The sequence below is a fragment of the Clupea harengus genome, chromosome 25 (genome assembly GCF_900700415.2).
Source record: "Clupea harengus chromosome 25, Ch_v2.0.2, whole genome shotgun sequence".
Classification (NCBI taxonomy): Eukaryota; Metazoa; Chordata; class Actinopteri; order Clupeiformes; family Clupeidae; genus Clupea; species Clupea harengus.
Window position 1 is genome coordinate 2,722,896 of NC_045176.1, and position 5,256 is coordinate 2,728,151.

The 5,256-nt window shown below is 49.2% G+C and overlaps 1 pseudogene; it reads left to right on the forward strand.

Moving 5' to 3' along the window:
* The first annotated feature begins 1,093 nt into the window (after positions 1-1,093).
* On the forward strand, positions 1,094-4,378 carry LOC116219478 (annotated as a pseudogene).
* Positions 4,379-5,256: the final 878 nt, after the last annotated feature.

Sequence of the window (5,256 nt, forward strand, 5' to 3'; positions counted from 1 at the left end):
CATCAGCCGGCCTCAGGCCTTTATGCCAGAGTGAGGAAGACCTGACACCACCACTGGAGAATGAAGCCACTGCTGCAGTATGCACACACATGATGACTACTGCCGTGGTGTGCCAATAATGTCAGTGTGTGGACCAGACTCTTTATCTGAACAGTCCAGCACCAGGTGCAGTGGCAAACCTACAACCTTGATCAGCAAGAGGGGGTGTTCCAAGAACGTGGTTCAGTGACAAACCTGGCAGAGAAAGTGGTACACCTCCTAATGGAAGAGCCCCATGGCTTTGTTTTGCTAAGAGAATGAAGCCATAGGGCTTTAATACTTGGAGGTTAGCCACTTACTCTGAGTGAATGTATCCAGGTGTGTCACTGCACTCTACTACTCTGAGTGAACTTATCCAGGTTTGTCACTAAACGGTGTTCTTGGAACAGTCCCCAGGTGTCCAGCCCAGCTTCTCCACATGAGACACTTCCCACTCTCCTCCCCTCCTTGACACATGAGGCACCTCCCACTCTCCTCCCCTCCTTGACAGTATTCACTCTTTGCTGAAGAAGAAGAACTAAATCCTCTTTTTTACACACAACTGTTCAAATGCTTATTTTGCATATGGCTTTGCTATGAAATGAGGCTACTTACTTACAAATACTGAAGGAAATGTGCTGTTCTTAGGCGACCACACAGGCTTTTAACACTTCATCACTAGTTAACAGCCTAAAAACAATTAATAACAAAGCAGGTTCACTTCCGGGTAATCCGGAAGTCATAATGTCTTTTTAAAATCCATGGTTAGGCGCCGGACATTCTCTAAACGAACAAACAAACACTAGACGACACACTGAACACCAGTAAGAGGAACGCTATGAAATATGACATTGATGTAAGATTTTAAACTAAATAAACGGAACAGTTCCGAGACAAGACATTGAAATTGTGTGGTTATTTTAACAGAAGAGACAATGTGTGCGGACTCTAAAACAGCAACGGGAATAACGGAAGTTGTATGAAGAATGACATGGTAAAACACACATTTAAACACTGCATACAGGTACGGATAACAAACATAAAACACACACTGGCAAACATTTGCCCTTGGTCTATGTTTGTACTTGGAGGCACCCCCGGCACCCCAGTCCCTGCAATCCCAGACACCCCAGTTCCTGCAGTCCCAGGCGCCCCATTCCCTGCAATCCCAGGCGCATTTTCCCACCCGGAGGCCCCCCCACCCCCACAACTAGACGCCTGCGAGGCTCTGCGCGGCTACTCGGACTGCACCAAGCGCACGGCTCGCAGTTGCCGTGGAAACCTGCTCTTTCACTCGGCCCTGTACCGCATCAAGGAGCTGCTGGGCCAGCTGAACTGCTCCAGCGAGCGTGGCCTCTGGTGGATAATCTGTACCTGACAGTCCAGGTGACCAACACACCTGTGCCCTCAGGCATGGGCCACACCGCCATCACCAAGGTAACAACACCTGACCTGTCACCGTTATTCTGCCCATCTTAATGGGATTTCAAACCAAACAAACGATTAGAGTTACCAAGTAATGGCAAATTGTCACCTGTGAGTTTAAATTGATATTTCTCTGTTTCATAGTCAACAGTAACTTATCTCCACCTGGTGGACATTTAGTGGAATCACATCTCTTTAGTGAGGGTCATGTCATCAGTGAGAGATGCTGGTGTGTGTGGTGAATGTGGAATACTGTGTGCCTATGCCTTGTCTCTGAGATGGAGGATCATTGGCTGAAATGGTGTCTGACTTTACAGAAGATTAATAAACTGAGTAAATGACAGACAAATTGTCAGAATGAATGGATGAATGACTCAGGGGATGGGTGTTAGAGGAGTGAATGATAAAATGATCATTGTGTTACTGTTCTCCTCTCATATCACACTCACACACACACACACACACACACACACACACCACACATACACACATACACACACACACACACACACACACACACACACACACACACCACACATACACACATACACACACACACACACACACACACACACACACACACACACACACACACACACACACACTTACACATAAACACGTGCCAACTTCACAAATATACACAACACTCCCTGCTCACACACCGAAGCTCTCAGTGGCCAATCTGGTCTTCAGCGTTCATAGCCTGATGGTAGGCGTGTTGATTGGCAATCAGAATCAGAATCAGAATAGTATTTATTGCCAAGTAGGTTTACACCTACCTGGAATGGTGTATAGGTGCATACAGTGAACATAAAACATACAAACACAATAAGTACTACACAAACACAATAAGTACTACAATACAAAAAGCAGGACAGGAGTGCAAAAGTGGATGTGCAATGTGCAGTGTGCAATGTAGTAGTGTGTGTTAACATAACACAGGCTTGAGGTGTGGGGGCGGAATAAGTGTCCACGTCAGGTGGGGGTCCCGGGCCTTGTTAATAAGGCCAACGGCAGCCGGGAAGAAGCTGGTTTTGTGGCGTGAGGTTTTGGTCCTGATGGACCCGAAGGACCTCGAAGAGTTTGTGACCCGGGTGGAAGGGATCGGCCACAATCTTACCTGCCCGCCTCAGGGTCAGAGAGGCGAACAGGTCCTGTAGAGATGGCAGATTGCAGCCAATCACCTTCTCGGCAGAATGGATGATACGCTGCAGTCTGCCTTTGTCATTGGCAGTGGCAGCAGCGTACCAGATGGTGATGCAGGAGGTGAGGATGGACTCAATGATGCAGGTGTAGAAGTGCACCATCATTGTCTTTGGCAGGTTGAACTTCTTCAGCTGCCGCAGAAAGTACATCCTCTGTTGAGCTCTTTTGGTGAGGGAGCTGATGTTCAGCTCCCACTTGAGGTCCTGGGAGATGATGGTGCCCAGGAAGCGGAAGGACTCTGCAGTGTCAACTGGGGAGTCACTCAGGGTGATGGGGGTGGGTGGGGCTGGGTTTCTTCTGAAGTCTACGCCCATCTCCACTGTCTTCAGAGCATTTAGCTCCAGGTTGTTCTGCCCACACCAGGTTACCAGATGGTCAATCTCCCACCTGTAAGCGGACTCATCCCCCCCTGAAATGAGGGTGGTGTCGTCCGCGAACTTAAGGAGTTTGACGGACTGGTGACTGGAGGTGCAGCTGTTGGTATACAGGGAGAAGAGTAGAGGGGAAAGAACGCAGCCCTGAGGGGAACCGGTGCTTATAGTCCTGGAGTCAGAGACATGCTTCCCCAGCCTCACGCGTTGCCTCCTGTCAGACAGGAAGTCTGTGATCCACCTGCAGGTGGAGTCAGGCACGCTCAGCTGGGAGAGCTTGTCCTGAAGCAGAGCCGGAATGATTGTGTTGAAGGCAGAGCTCTCTTTCTGCTGTGCTACTTCTTGTGGTTGGTGTCCAAAACAGGTTAGAGTCGTTTCTTAAATATCTGCTAAAGTTTGGACTTTTCCTACATCTGTGATGCTGTACGTAGACATGGTCTGTGTTATTCAGGTTATCCTGAATGGCAGTTCACAAACACAGCTGCAGCTCATCTTCACAATTAGGAAACGTTTTTTTAGTTAGGACTATTTCTATTTGAAGAACCATTTGCAAGTGATGAGTTCTGATGATACCCTTTAGGTTTACTGTATCTGTTAATCCATTCTGCCAGGATCCTGTGTAGAAATTGTCCTGATGTTGTGTCTCGTCTCCTCCACCTCTGTCCTCCAGATCACGGTGATCTTTAAGGCTTTCAGCGGCTGCACGGAGCAGAAGGTGTACCAGGCCTCCGCAGACGCAGCCTTCACCGACGGCAGCTGCTCCAGCGCAGACGGCAACACCCTGCGCGTCGGCACGGCGACTCCCCCCGACGACAGTCCACGTGGTCCAGCTGCGGGCCACCCATGCCGGGGTCACCATTCTGGTGCGCCAGACGGGGCAGGCGTTGGCGTTCTCCGCCCGCCTCCCTGAGGCTACACTGGGGCAGGGGGAGGAGGGGGAGGCCGGGGGGCTGCAGCTCTGCCTGCACGGGTGCCCCCGCAGCGAGCTGCTGCAAGAGTACGCCTGGAGTGGGGTCACCCCCAACACTCTACTGCCCCTACTGCCCCAGTGGCCCACCCCAGAGCGGGGCTACAGTGCGGAGCGGGCCAGGGTGGAGTGCAGCCTGCTGCTGCCGCCCGAGGAGGACTTCTACTTCCAGGCCTGTGTGTTTGACCTGCAGGCCACAGCAGACCCAGTCTTCTCCAGGGCTGCACTCTGGGCCTCTCAGGACCTAAAGACTCTATTTCCCAGCATGCCACAGCCCCGAAACCTGAGCAGGACAGCAGTGGCGTCAGGGGCTGAACTCGGGCCTAACACCAGGGCGGCGACGATGAGCACTCTGTCTGTATGTCTGGTACTGGTGCTTCTGTTTGCTTAGCCTTCGGCAGGAGCCGTGGATTATTAACAAGAACAGACTTTTGGTGTGTCTGTATGTATCTATATGTTTGTGTGTCTGTGTTTATGTATGTATGTATGTATGTGTGTGTGTGTGTGTGTGGATCCACCGCCTTTATCAGCCACTATCAAGCTCAGGTGAAGGAAATCAAGTCAGTAAAGTGCTGATGCAGATGATAAATCTAGATCACACACACACACACACAGAAATCTGAACCTCAGTTATGACTGAATGGATATTGACATTCAGTATGGATATTCAGTATGGATGTGCAGTATGGATCAAATCTCTTGTGCTGTTCTTTCTTTCCTTTTTTTTCTTTAATAACTGAATGTATGTTTGCAGAAAACTCTCCACTATTGCTGTATTGTGGGAAATAAAATGGATCCATATCTATTGTGGACATTGAGGCGTTGCATTGCTTTTTTGTTTATTTCTGTGTTCACTGATGAAGAGAAGATGGTAAAAACAGACTTCAGTAGGTCGATACTGTCTGATGACTATCTTCATGTTTGTATGTTTTTATTTTTGACACATAGTGGGGGAAGGGTATGTGTGGGCCTTTCAGTTTCCTGGCTAACTTCCTGTGGTTATACTCTCAATGTGTCTTCTTTCACACATGTTCATTCTCACTCAGTCTCTTTCTGCTGGGACACTTCTTCTGGTTGGTGTCCAAACAGGTTAGAGTCGTTACTTTAATATCTACTAGAGTTTGGACTTCTCCTACATCTATGATGCTGTACCTGGTCTTCATGCTTTCCCCCCTGCTTCTACCATTCCTCCTTGCCACCGGTGAGTGTTCACTTTACTGTTTTTGCATCTCCAGTGTTGCTTTAGCCTTGTGCCTTGGGTTACTGTCC